Consider the following 15148-nt stretch of genomic DNA (forward strand, 5'->3'; position numbering starts at 1 on the left):
ACCACACCACCTGCCAGCACTGCCACCGCCAGTTTCCTACTCCCTTCCAGCTGCAGTGTCACGTTGAAGGTGTCCACACTCCCCAGGAGCCCTCCGCAGTCTGTCAAATCTGTGAATTGTCCTTTGAGACAGATCAGGTTCTCTTAGAGCACATGAAAGACACTCATAAGCCTGGTGAAATGCCCTATGTATGCCAGGTTTGCAGTTACAGATCATCCACATTTTTTGCAGATGTGGATGCACATTTCAGAGCATACCATGGAAACACTAAAAATTTGCGTTGCCCATTTTGTCTCAATAGTTTAAAAATTGCAGCACCATACAGACGTCATTATAGAGGGTACTGGGAAAAGAGTTTTCACCAGTGTTCCAAATGTCGGCTACAGTTTTTAACTTTCAAAGGGAAAATGGAGCACAAGACCCAATGTCATCAAATGTTTAAGAAGCCTAAGCAGCTAGAAGGATTATCTGCTGAAACAAAAGTTGTTATTCAGGTATCACTGGACCCCCTTCAGCCAGGATTGGTGGAAGTAGCATCCATTACTGTGAACACATCTGGTTCTGAATCACCACCCCCCAAATCTAAAAGTCGGAGGTCAAGAAAAGGAAAACAAAGTTAACTCTACTTTGAGTAAGTCTGAAGCAAGTATTTCAGTCAAAGTTAAAAACCGCATTAGAAACAGAAAAATAAAATTATAGCATTATTCAGTAATATCAAATATAGGGAAACCGATGGGTAATTTCTGTGTGTTTGTTTTAAATGCAGGAAGTACAGTTTTGTTTGATCTGCATATTGAGATGTTATTTAAAAATCTGTTATCTGTTTTTCACATAATTGTCATAGCGTGTGTGAGAGAGAGAATGAGAGGAGTGGAGAAAGGAAAAGTCACAACCTATTTTGCTATTTCATGCTACTTGTAAGTTCCAAAGCTCTACTATACATATCATGTGTGGAGTGTTTTAGCAAGGTAATTTTGAGCTGTTTTCAAGCCTTGAAGATCTCAGTAACAACTATATAGCCAGATTTGCATGTCTTTGTTACGGTATGGACCCCTGTGCTGCCGAACTCTCTGAAGTGCCTCTTGTGCTGATCTGAGATAACGGGGCTCTGAAAGCGTGCTGTGGAGAAGTCGATGGAGCAGCTATGATGTGAGTTTGGACCAGACAAGGGGGTTTAATCCGTGAAGAGCTGTGGCTTCTTGTGCCAGTTGAGGAAGAGGCATACATTCACTCCAGGCATAGAGCCAAGGTAGAAAGCACACTGTCTCAGAGTGTTTTTACCTAGCCCAGGGACATCTCAAGGGAGCCAACGGTTAAAATGCCTGTGTTTGGTGAGAGAACCTTGCAAGCATCAAGCAGGCCCTGTGTATCATAGACTGCAGTTGGAGAAGCAGAGTTAGTTAAGAGAATGAGACCTGGTGCCTGTGTGCCTCCTGTGGAATGATCAAGAGGGGAATTTGATTCACTCGGTCCCCTTTCCCATTTGGCTGGCCTATAGTCCCAATGAGGTAGCCATATCTGTGTCAGACACAGTAGGAAAGCAAGTTAAAATTCCCAAAGAAAAAAGAGCCTTGACGTCCACTTTGATTTGTACTGGACCCATAGTTTTAACTGAAAAGGGTCAAACACAGGGAATCTGTTCAGTTTATGAATTGGGCTAAATTGAGTCCTCTTACCCTTAAGCTAGAATGGAGTTGTCCAAGAATAGTCAATGTAGTGGATAAAAACAGTGCAGGGTGACTAAACCCGTTTTAGAACTTTTCCTTACCTTTTCCAGTTCCGTGTGTCTTACCCTACCTAGTTGAACATGTGAAGATTTAAGGTTTGTATCTTATGTTGCCTTGGACACAAATGTAGTACAGTTAACAGCTAATTCTTTGCGTGTGTCGTTTCCCATTGTGTCAAACTAATACTGAGTTTCAGTCTTACTTGACAGAGTGTGATGTGCAAGAATTGTCTCGTTTATTTCAGTAATTATCAGGTCATAGAGTTCTCCTTCCTCTAATCCATCCAGCCATCTAATCTGTGATTATACTTGTGGAAACGTTTTTTCCTGTGGTCTCCAAGGGCTCTGTCACAGAGCCGTGGGGTACCCTCTAAGTATTGGTTCCTGAACATCAGCACACTTGGCTGCCTCCGTAGGTTCCTGGAGTTGAGTCTCCTCCAGGAGTTGAATGTCACCCCTTCTCCACTTCTGGCACAGATAGCTCGCAATCTCTGTGCACCATTCAAGGAAGCTGGGATCCTGGCTGTAGACCTATGCCAGGAGAAATCTCTCCGTTTCCTCTTCCTTTCTCCTCTGTGTCTCTGCCTACTCTCCCCGCTCCTCAATTTACTGAAATCCTCTAAGCTTTCACAAAATGCTGGAAAGTGATAACCACCAAGGTGTTAGCATCCCTCTCAGAAATGAAGAGGAAGGACTACAGATGATGAAGCTGTAGTGAATCTGTTGTCTCCATTTTAAGTAATGTCCTGAGTGTAAATTCAAATTCAAATAAATTGTATTTATTTACTCAAAGCTTGATTGATTTATCTGCACTTGGAATATTTTAGTAGGCCTTTCCAGTTAGTTTACTTGGTCCAAAGCACTTTGCTAAGTGTCAGCTTAAACCACTTTTAGGTGTATAAAGAGTGTGTGTGTGTGTGTGTGTGTTCTGGTCTCAGATGAAAACTCTATGTATAAATAAATATGCAGACTATTGCATTCTTAGCTCCTTTCTTCCATTTCTGTGGTCAAAATATGATATGTTTTAGTTATGTGTTTTTATAGTTGCTTAGTATTATCAACACTGTTACTGTTAGTTGCTGTGAAGTATGCTCCTAAGGATTACAGGTTGTATTTATTGCCAAACAAAAAGGTTCCAGCGATATGGTCCCTGACTGATTCCTCTCTTCCATTCTCTGTCCTTCTACTCTACCATTTTCCCCACTAATGTACTCTTTTTGACAACACTGGCCTTGGTTTTCTTCAATCAAATTCCATTTCTTCCCAATCCAAAGACTGCAACTGCATTGCTGTTCTGGAAATGTTCTTCATCTAGGCCTGCATGGGATAAGACATTTACTCAGCCCACCATCCTTGCTTCCTCCCTGTTCCCTCCCTCATAGGCACACCCCAGCAGAGGAACAGACACGTACACCCACACCTGCACTTTCTTCGCCTTTCTGCACTGCCAGGGAGACTGGAAGTGTCTGGAGGCATGCCACACTCGGCACCTTGTCTCTCCTAGGATGCCTGTGGTTTTGAACGGACAGCCTACCTTAGCATGTCTCGTGTTTTGTGTCGCATCGTGCCAGTGTGTGCCACCTTCATGGAGAGAGCGTGCTGGCTGTTGTTCTCATCCTGGGCAGCACTGGCCTAGGACCTTCCCAGGTCTCCTTCTCAGGTGTGTGGAGCAAGTGTCCAGTGCAGCAGGCAATCTGTGCCTCTTTCTCCTTCGGGTCTCTGTCCTTCTCAGCAAGACCTTAGCCTCCTCAACCATCCCAGGTCCTCTGTATCTGCATCCACGATTTCCACAGGCCGGCTCATGTCTACACAGCCTGTGGGCTCCACAGGCGGTGCTTTCAAAGCCCCACACCGGTTGATTTGCCCTGGGTGAATCCACACACCATGCACCCGCTCTTCCTGGTCCAAACACCTACTGCAACACGGTAGAAATGGTGAGCGTGTTTCTGTATTTTGTCTCATTGCAGATTTCTGAAGCCAAGGTCCTGTGTTATTACTGGCCATCCTTTCCTCATTCCCATCCTGGACAGGGTCACTGCGGAGATATGGTGACCAACCACCCTCAGACTTGGGATGCCTTGTACCTCCTCTTCTGGTTGCTTGGCATCTCCTCTCTTGTTGCCTTCATCTCTGCTTTTTCCCTGCACCAGACGCGCGCGCGTGCGTGTGCACACACACACACACACAGGCGACACAAGCACATACGTGTATACACTTACAGGCTCAACACAGAGACACAAACATAAACAGGGAACACAGGTGTTTCAGAAGCTGAAGACGCCCATGTCCAGCAGTGTTGGAGATGGCGTCAGGAGGAACCATGTCCTGCCCTTGGAGCTCCCTGTCCACCTCCTCCCTGAGCATTTCCGTATTTTCCGAAGGCAGCCTGAAGCAGCTTCCAGCGCAGCATGTGTGGTCGTGGTGAGACGCCGATTGGTGGATGTGGAAATTCACAGAAGATCCCAAAGTCAGCACACAGGTGCACTGGGGCACTGGACAAGACGCCCTTTCAATGATAGGCTTTCCCAGGGTAAGGGGCGGGAGTGTAAGGCACAGGCAATCTTAAACTCATTGAGCAACAGGAGGCTGGGCAATGGCTTGACCCATGGAAAGAAGATTCTGACAAAGATACTTAATTCATCCTGTTTCTAGGAGTGTCACCTAGGACTCTCACACTGCAAGCACAGCTAAATTGAGGGAGACTTGCTTCACTCACAGACTGTTGGAGATTACGAGTGAAATGACTCAAAACAAGACAGGCACACAAGAGACAGACGATACACACACTCTGGCCGGAGGAACAGAACTGCGCAAAACTAATTGTGGTTTATTATAAAAGCCCCCTAGGCAGAATTCCAGACTGCATGAATAAGCCTTTTCAGCAGAGCGCAGGTGCATACATGTTACCGTACAGCAAAGGGGAGTGAAAGCCCAGTCTACTGCAGAGTCTATACAAAGCCCCCTACCCCTTCTTAATCACAAGAAGGGAATGCTCCCTTGTTTGCAAGGGACCGTCGAACTCAAGGCCGTGTCCAGATTTTGGCAGAACGCCGCATTTGCAAGGACGTTCAGCCTGAGCAGCGAGTCCCGTCTGCAGGCACATCTCTGCTACCCTATTAACCCTTCATCTCCCCCTTTTTGATTTGCTTTTATAAAGTGTAGCATGGTCTGGATCTTCTCTGCTTCACGCTTTATTTGTTTCCCTTTCCACCACCGCCGGAAGACTAGAAAAACAACACAACAGAAAAGTGATATAAACACAGGGTTCCCAAAGGTAGTCCCAATTAGTGAGGACACATGCCCTAATGGATTTAAATTATTCGTTCCCTTCTGAAGACTTTTCAGCAAATCAGACCCCGTAATGTCAGGTAAAGTCCTGCTAAAAGTAGACAAAATTTGTCGTTCCAGGTCTGTAATCTCCGTAGTGAGATTTTGATGCCCAGTCAAGGGTGCTTTTACTTTGTCCCATCCTTCACTCATGTTAAATGGTACAGGTGTTATACAAAACTGAGAGGAATTCCAATCACGTTTCAACACACTTCGTGTAGATAGAACAGCCACTTGATCTCCAAGCTAGGAAACGGTGTGTTGAAGATTGAGCACGTCGGTAGCAAGGTGTGCATCCAAATCTCGCTGTTGTTGCCATAGCAAATGAGGGTCTTTATGCCAGTCCCGAATAAAACCAGCTGTTTGAATTCCTTGGTGTAACGCAAGACCTGCCACCGCTGCTGTTGCAGTTACTGATGCGACTGCTAGAATCGAAGCAATGACCACACCAAGCATACGTCGAGATCGGTGTAGCAAAGTCCGTACAGCGGTTACTAGATGAGAAACAGCAAGAGAATCTGACCGTGGCCGAGTCAGATTTATAGGTAACCATACTTCTGTCCGAGCCTTAACAATTACTAACGAGAAATTGGAGTTATAGTCTCGTCTTTCAAATTCTTCCCAGCAAGACTGATTTACACATTGAGTTAGATTACGATAGTCACATGACACAGACCCCACAGTATCATTCCAGGTCCGATTCCCATATAACAATGCAAAAGGATATTTTACACATGCCATTGTGGAATAAGATTTATTAACATGGAATTTAACATGGAATGGACCCCAAGAGTCACCACTGTCCAAAGTATAGTTTCCTGACCAGATAGTGAGATTACCAGAAACTGCCCATAGTTTCCAAATATCTCCTTGAATGTGTGGATATCCTTGCAATTGGAACTGAGGAGGGACAAGTGCAAATTGCTGCCATTTAACTGTTTCATTACCATTGCCCATCAAAGTGCTATTTGCACGATGCCACCTAAAAGATTTATTTGACCATTTTTCTAAGAATTGCCCATGATCTGGACTCCAATCTACAGTGATGGCCCCAGAATAATTCAGGACTTTAAAGGGTCGATGACCTCGGCAACGTTCCCACTCCAGAAATTCTAGAGAAAGAACAAAAAAAGTTAACAGGACATAGCGACATGTGTTTTCCATTATGAATGTCTATCGGTTCTGTCGAGGTGTTAAATCCCCTGGTGGAAACAAGCACAGTAAAAGTAGCAAAATGGTAATTATTATACTTTACCCCCCACCCCATGTATTATAAGAATGATGAGAATGTTCCTTGGTGGACAGACAAAAGGGGTGTCCTCCTATACACAAAGGAATACCTTCCACTGCAATGGTCAAATTACTGATATTATATTGTTGTTTATGATGAGATAGTTGTTCTATTCCCCCGCAAGCTGGCGGGAGAAAGAAGGCAGTCTCATTAGTACACACATGCTCTTCTGGTTCCCCCCAGGAAACTGCTCTTACTAGTGGGGGATTAGGTATATACGCCCACTATGTATGATTACTTGCCGATACACCGATTACCCGATATGTCACCACCGCCATCATGGCAAGCAAAAGATTGGTAGGATTCAGAGGTTGCCCCGCCTTCATTAACGTCTTCTCTGCTGCCTGGGTCAACCTCTTCATCTGACCCCACGTAGGAGGTGTTGCTTCCCTTGTACGGGAAGTAAGGCTTCTCTGCATAGTAAGCTCTTCAAATTTTTGAAAAGGGGATCAGCCATTGTTGGTTTTAATCAATCTTGCTGGGGTCCAAAACCTGTAATTATCAACAGAAATGAAAGCACACCCTCGTCCCAAATATATTAATGATGCTGGGATCCGACCTTTCTCTTTCTCTTTATACCAAAGAGGCGTATTCAAGATCTTATCTTCTTCTTTCCCTTGAAAATGCAACTCTGCTGCTGATAGATTTCCCTTGCTCCAAACACTCAAAAAATTTAGGGTAAGTACGGTTTTATTTAAAATGTCTTTAGGAATTTAGGGTAAGTCCGGTTTTATTCAAAATGTCTTTAGGTTTCTTGAATCTCTCTTGTTCCCCCCCTTTTTTTTTATTTTTTTCAAGATACTTATGCAAGTTATGATTAGCTCTTTTAATGATAGCTTGCCCTTGAGTATTGTAGGGAATACCAACAGTGTGAGTTATATGGTATTGAGATAAGAAGTGAGCTAATTCTGCGCATTGGTAAGCAGGTGCATTATTAGTTCTCAATTCAATTGGTAATCCCATAACTGCAAAACAAGATAACAAATGAGCAAAGTAGTGTCAGCCTTTTCAGAATGTAATGCAGTGGCCCATTGAAAATGTGTGCACGTATCTACAGTATGATGCACACATTTTTGCTGTCTGAAGGAAGAAATGTAAATTACATCCATTTGCCATATCTGATTTGCTTGTTGTCCTCTCATGTTGACACCTGGTGGGGTAAATGGCAAAGCAAAGAGTGCACCCATGGAACAAGAATGAACAATATTTTGAGCTTGTTTTCAAGTAATAGCATGCGATTTTTGTAACCCTTTGGAGTTGGTATGTTGTAAGAGATGTTCTTGTTTCGCTGCTTCTATAGGATAAAGTAAGGCATCAATCGTAGCATTTCCAAATGATAAGGGTCTAGGAAGGGCAGAATGTGCCCGGATGTGAGTCAAGAAAATTAACTCTGAAGGCGGCAAGAGCAATTGTTGTACTTGGTAAAACAATTTATCAATAGCTGTTTTCAGGGTCAGTGGGAGGGAGACATGGGGAAGCTGTATAGGCAAGAGAGAAGAGCATATGGAGAATCTGAAACAATGTTAATAGGAAGTTGGGGGAAATCTTGCAAAACTAAACAGATAGCCCACAATTCAGCGGGCTGTAGAGAAGAAAATGAGTGGGGGAGAACCTTGGAACTTTCCGGGGTCCAATATCCAGCAGTATTTTTATTTGCATCTGTAACATCTGAAATTGGGCAGTGAGATATCATAGTGTTAGTCCGAAGAAAATCAGTCAATTTAGATGACAGATAATGATTAGGAAACGAACCAGGATATGAGGCAAGAGAAACTTGCCAGTTTTCATTAAATTGTAAACATCAAGATATTTGAGCAGTTGTTAAGTGAGTAACAATCTGGTGTGGTTCACATCCGGACAACTGTAAACTACGATGGTGACCCTTCTGTATAAGGCCGGCTAATTTATCCATATTCGTAGTCAGTTTTTGGGGGAAACTGTTAGGTAAGAAAACCCATTCTATTAATCCTTTTTCTTGAGCAATCACACCAGATGGAGAATAAGGGGTATGAAATATTATAAAAGAAATAGGTTGAGACGCATGTAAGTCAGTCAAAAAGCCGCCATTTAGTCGTTGCTCAACTTATTGAAGTTTCTGTAAAGCCAGTGGGGTTAAGGTCCGGGGGCTATCCAGAGCTGTATCTCCTTCTAAAGTAGAAAACAAATGTCGTAATTGATAAGTAGGAATCCCAAGTACCGGGCGTAGCCAATTAATATCTCCCAATAACTTTTGAAAATCATTTAAGGTTTTGAGATGGTCTCTTCTAATTTGCAACTTTGGGGGCCTAATGCTACGTTGTTCCAATGTTGTCCCTAAATATGAAATAGGAAAGTCCTAAGTCCTTTTGAATTTTTTCCGGGGCTATTTTCAAATTGTATAGTCTCAAAGCCTCCTGTACTTTTAAAAAGCATTTATCACGTTCAGCAATACTAGGAGCTGCTAATAGGAGATCATCCATATAATGATAGGGAATATAATTGGGGTATTCTCAATGGAGGGATTGTAAAGAGCGAACTACGAATGCTTGGCATAAGGTAGGACTATTTATCATTCCTTGCGGTTAAGACTGTCCACTGATAGCACTTAACAGGCTGAGCATGATTAAGAACAGGAACTGTAAAAGCAAATTTATCTCTATCTTGCAACTGTAGGGGAATGGTAACAAACAAACAAACAAACAGTGTTTAAGATCTAGCACCATTAAGGACCAATTCTGAAGAATAAGAGCTGTGGAGGAGAGTCCCAATGGCAATGCTCCCATGGCTTCAATACATTTATTAAATTCTCGTACATCAGTTAACATTCTCCATTTTCCAGATTTCTTTTTTATAACAAAAAGAGGAGAATTCCAGGGTGAGGTAGAGGGCTCTATATGACCAAGTTGGAGTTGTTCTTGTACTAATTGTTCTAACGCCTCGAGCTTCATTTGTGGTAATGGCCACTGCTCAACCCATTTTGGAGTATTAGTTAACCATTTTAATGGGAGTGCCTGAGGAATTTGAGCAGTGGCTAGTAGTTTTCCGATGGAATGGTTACAGAAGCCCCCAGAGGAGAGAGAAGATCTCCTCCCCATATATTAATAGGTATATTTACAATATAAAAGGTAACAAACACTGATTTTCCATTATGGACTTGACATTGCAAGGGATGGGTATTCTTCCAGATATCTGTAATGGAGCCCAATCCCGTCAGCATTAAACGGCTTTTTTCTTTTTCCCAATCTTGGGGCCATTGTTGAGAAGAAATGACTGAAACATCCGCCCCCGTGTCTACTAGTCCCTCAAAGTTGTTTCCTTGTCTAATCAAGGAGAGAACAGGGCGAGAATCTTTGATAAGCATTTCCCAAAATATATGTCACCCAGTACTTCCAAATCCTCCTGTTCGTTCATCAGGAAGAGCCAAAAAGGGGTGATAAGGGAGGAGAAGTATTTGAGCAATATGTTCCCCAGCTAACAATGAAAGCGTGGCAGAAGTAGAGACCGTAATTAAAATTTCCCCAACATAGTCAGAGTCTATTACCCCAGGAATTATGGTTAAACCTCTCAAAGCCGCGCTGCTACGGGCCTAATATCAAGCCAAAAGTGCCTTTAGGCACTATAGGTCCAAATACATTTGTTTTTAATTTATAAATGCCTCCCCCTGGTGACAAAAGAACATTATCAGCTAGTGGCAAATCAGCAGCAGCACTCCCTGAGGTAGCAGACCGTAAGTCCGAAATCATCATCTGAGGTCCTTTTAATGGGGCATCAACTCGTAACGGTTGCTGGGAGGCAACAGGGTTGGGGCAGGTGGGATGGCAGGAGGGCAAAGGAGGAGAAGTCCCCGGTATTGTCCCTGGGCCCCAAGGACTTAGGCCCGCAGGATAGTTTCCCGGTATCGGGTTGCCCGTTTTGGGTGTTTTAGATCTGCATTCACCAGTCCAGTGAAACCCCTTCCCACACCGACGGCAAAGTCCAGGAGGAATCTTATTCTTCCCAGCAAGAGATCTGTCTTTAGGAATTGCACCTGGATCAGCTTTTAATTTCTGACACTCTCTTTTCATAGGACCAGGTTTTCCGTAATGGAAGCAGTTACCTCCCTTTGGTGGTCTCATAGCCTTGGCCAAGGCTGTAGCGAAGACATTAGCCTGGTGCTCAGCTCCTCCTACTCCCGAGCAGGCTCTGATATATTCAGCCATAGATGCACCCTGTCCCTTTAAGGGTCCCAGCATACGCTTGCATTCAGGTTTTGCATTTTCAAATGCTAAAGTTTGTGATAATATCTCCGAAATCTCATCTCTCCTTACAGCCCATTCCACAGCTACCCGCAATCTTGCTAGAAAATCAGTATATGGCTCACTGGGGCCGTGCATTGTTTTAACAAAGGAGGGCTGGGCGTGGCCAGTAGGCACCACACGGCGCCATGCTGGTAAAAAGACCTGGTGGACTTGTTGTAAGTCCTGATCAGAGTACTGAGCCTGTTCCCTGAAAGCCCGATAGGGGCCCTCTCCCATTAGCTTGTCCTCGAGAGGACCAGGGGGATTCTGTCCCTCACTAGTCCGAGCCTGCTTTCTAGCTGCTCCTTCCCACCAGCTACGAAGTTGCAACCATTGAGAACCCCCCAAGACAGCTTGGGCAATAGATTCCCCATCTAACGGAATGATTAATTTGCCTTTTCCCAGTGATTCCAGCATAGCCAAAAGAAAGGGAGATTGAGGACCGTACTGCGCTACTGCAGCTTTAAGATCTTTAAAAAGTTTATATTCCAAAGGAGCGTATTGAACATTTATCGCACTGCCATTCTGCTGTGTCTCTGGATGGGAAACAATTGTGGAGGATCGATAAACCCACCAGGGGGAGCAAGCAAGTCGTCATCACGAAGCACAGACAAAGGAAAGGAGAACCGACAATGTTCCCTGCCCACGTCGGGCCGAGTAACCACAGTGGGGAAAAGAGAAGCAGAAGCAGGAGCAGAAGGTGTAGATTTTTTTCTCCTCCTTACGGGATTTCCACCACTCCTGGAATAGATGGGTCATTTCTTTAATCTCTTTGCCCTCCTCTGACGAAACCGAAGAAGCCCCCGAATCCGATTCTGAACTATCAGATGTTTCACCATTTACAAGAGGAGGCTCATTTGTATCCTTGCCTCCGGGCGACGCAGAAGCCCCACCAACGTCTGACACATCCTCATAAATTATTTCTCCCCTCCTTGGAGCGTTAGATTTAGCTTCATTATCAGTAGAGAGCAAGGTCAAAGCCCGTGTTATAGCACTACACAAAGTGCATAACTTCAAAGGGATCACATTACCCTTCTGATGTTGCTTTCTCAATTCCTTTTGAATTATTTTCCATTCCTTCGAGTTTACCTGTAACTTAGTTTGATACTGCAACCAATGACGATATTGCTCCACCAAGCGAAAGAGCTCACTCAATCGAGGAGTCGAGGCTTTAACGCCTATGGAGTGGAGAAATCCTTTGACTCACTCCATGTATTGTGCCCGTAATGATGATGAGGAATTCCCCATGATTTTCTGAAAGTTCCCCTGCTAGGGTGAGGAATTCCCCATGATTTTCCCAAAAGTTCCCCTGCTATGGATTTAAAATCCCCCCGGGTTACTCACCCTTTCGGTTTCACTCGAGCCCCACGTTGGGTGCCAGATGTTGGAGACTACGAGTGAAATGACACAAAACAAGACACACACGCAAGAGACAGACGATACACACACTCCGGCCGGAGGAAGAGAACTGCGCAAAACTAACTGCGGTTTATTATAAAAGCCCCCTAGGCAGAATTCCAGACTGCATGAATAAGCCTTTTCCGCACAGCGCAGGTGCGTACATGTTACCGTACAGCAAAGGGGAGTGAAAGCCCAGTCTACTGCAGAGTCTGTACAAAGCCCCCTACTCCTTCTTATCACAAGAAGGCAACGCTCCCTTGTTTGCAAGGGACCATCGAACTCAAGGCCGTGTCCAGACTCTTTGGCAGAGCGCCGCGTTTGCAAGGACGTTCAGCCCGAGTAGAGAGTCCCGTTTGCGGGCACATCTCTGCTACCCTATTAACCCTTCAACGGACACACCGAGTTCCAAAGCCCCCAGTCTCAGCAGGTCACGTGCTACATGCAGGACCCAGAATCTGGCTCTGCAGCCAGCTCGCATGAGCCTGAGCATCCCCACTTGGGAAAGGGCAGTGTCCTGGCTACTACACGGCTGTCCCTTCAGGGCCCAACTCCAGACACCCTCACCACACGTGTCTCTGTCAGTTACCGCTCACGGCAGAACCTTCCTTCCTAGGGTAATATCTCACAGGATTGTCCCACATGTCTTCGCCACGTCCATGGTGGTGTCAGGAAGATTCTGCCTTACATGCACCGAACGCAAAAATCTGGATTCCCCGGATTCTTCAGAGATAAGGGAAACATGGGCAGAGCCCTCAAAGGGTATGCTCCACCTTCCTTGGGGGGCAGCGGGTCGAGGGGGAAGTGGTGAACGAGGAAAAAGAGTTCCCATGAAGTCTTCCTGTTCCCATCCACCCCCTCCAGATGGCAGATAACTTAGTGGCTGGCAGCAGTTTCAGTCTGGCAGTAGAAGGGTGTGGTGAGGGAACTTCTCTGCAGAAATGAAGCTACACAGGAGAGCATCTAGTGGAAAACTCTGCCGTTTAAGAAAACCACCAAGAAGAAGACATTCAGTTGAAAAGATGTGCTTTGCCAGGTGTCTTTGTTTCACTGGCACTGATAATGAATAAAGGAAAGAGGACAGAGAAGAGGCAGCCACAATGCAGGAGAGTGCATTGCCATCTTACATTGGAAACCCAGGGGTAAACCAAGTCCAAAGTAGGAAGGCCAGTTTCTTTCTATGTTGATACTGCTGGTGCATTCCAATGCCTTTACTGAACCAACAATTTTCAAAGCAATATAATGGGTACAGAAGTGAACAGAGAAGAGATGTATGCAGGAGACTAAGCAACTGGCCAAAATGAATGGTACAAAGGCTGACAAACATACCCTGGAGGAGCAAGAGAGACTACAGTGAAAGGCTAAAGAGCACGTCAGCAGTAATTCTGCTGTTAGAGAATGGGTGAGGTTCCCTCCTTGACCCCTCAAATGCCAGGTCAGCTAAATCCTGGAAGCGAATCGTGTTCACAACATTGATGAGAATGAAGAGGGGGAGCACAGAGAGAGATCAGATAATTGACCTGAAGAAGAACTTCAGCCATGACCAAAACTCTCCATGCAGACATGGATTACCAATAATATGGGCCACTACTGACTGAAACACAGGATTAAAAAGTTCATAAAACAAGAGGAGACTGAATCAGAAAACTCCGCCATCACAAGGGCAGCAGTGAAAATTTCTGCCAACAACATGTGGCTCACTTTCCTGCTTCCTCTCTGTGCTCTGGGCTTCTCTCTGAGCCAGGATACTGCTTGCCCTTTTTGGAGGCTGCTCCTCCCTCTTTTGTTGAATTCAAGCATCCAACTTTGAGACAGTGCAAATTCCCCAGGCAGAGTCTGATTCCCCTGGCAAGGTCCTGCAGAAAGGTTTTGACATTCAGCCATCGCTTCACTACCCAAACTATCAACTTACACAAAGGAGAGGAAAAGGTGTCCCCACACAGTTCATCATGAAGGACTCGGTAGCTTCTCTCTCTTGGCTCTGGCTCCAGCTGCAGCCCTTACCCACTACGGGCCTCTGACCCCTTTGAGCTGCTCAACTCCTGGCCGCCAGTTCCTACCCAGGATTCCCAGGGCAGGGGACACTGTGTCTGCACTGCAGTGTACGCCTTTGTGTCACAATAAATGGCTGATTTATTCTGATAAGTGTACAGAAAGTGACAAATCACTATCATGTGTATTAATCACTTTTTAAATCATTGGAGCATGTTCTCATGCTTTCGATGGCAGCTATCATAATGCTTTATTTCCAGGAATGCTTTTCCAATGTGTACTCGCATTGGTTAATGTGGTAAGTCTTTATTTGAACTAATTATCATCTGATTATTAGTTGACTGTAATTGCTTACATGGTTTAAGTTTTGTAACGTTAGTTACTGCCATATCAGTAAAATGCATCAATGACGTTTGCTTTCCCAAAGAGATATTAAATTAAAACAAAGGGCCCATTTTACCTGTTGAAATGAAAAAAGGTAATCACAAATACTGATAGAGCCATAGGAAAACTTTCAAGTAAGACTGTAGTAATATAGACATATACTATTAGAATGGTTCTGTAGTGAGACATGAATACTAATAGACTGGTAAGCATTACTCTAAAAATTATTTTCTAAACTATATCTTATACAAATATATTAAGGCGTGTTTACCTTTGGTTCATGATTTCACTACTGAGTTGTTTACCTACATGTTCTTGACAGCTTAGCTGTCTCTGGCTCTTTGCGACTCCATGGCCTGTAACCTGCCAGGCTCCTCACCCGTGGAATTCTCTGGGCAAAAATACTGGAGAGGATTGCCATTTTCTTCTCCAGGGGATTGTTCTGAGCCAGGAATCAAACTCAGGTCTTCTGTATTGGAGGAAGTTTCTTTTCCACTGAGTCATCACAGAAGCCTACAGAATGTTTGCTCAGTTCTGTCCCATTCTTTGAGACTCCATGGACTGGGGCTCGCCAGTGCCCCAGTGCTCTTCTGTCCATGGGCTTCTTCAGGCAAGAATACCAAAACGGGTTGCCATTTCCTTCTCCAGGGACTTACCAAAAGAAGATATATTAAAAAGATCAATCACTACATTAGAAGAACCAGTCAACACTATATTCCTTATTTGTAACAGCTTACTAAGAAATTCTAAGTATTTCTGTGATTGGGGAACTAT

At 44.4% G+C, this 15148-nt stretch overlaps 1 pseudogene; it reads right to left on the reverse strand.

The window, feature by feature from the left end:
• Nucleotides 1–10: 10 nt before the first annotated feature.
• LOC120859169 lies at nucleotides 11–13905 on the reverse strand (annotated as a pseudogene).
• Nucleotides 13906–15148: the final 1243 nt, after the last annotated feature.

This window comes from Oryx dammah, unplaced genomic scaffold (assembly GCF_014754425.2).
Source record: "Oryx dammah isolate SB20612 unplaced genomic scaffold, SCBI_Odam_1.1 HiC_scaffold_42, whole genome shotgun sequence".
Classification (NCBI taxonomy): Eukaryota; Metazoa; Chordata; class Mammalia; order Artiodactyla; family Bovidae; genus Oryx; species Oryx dammah.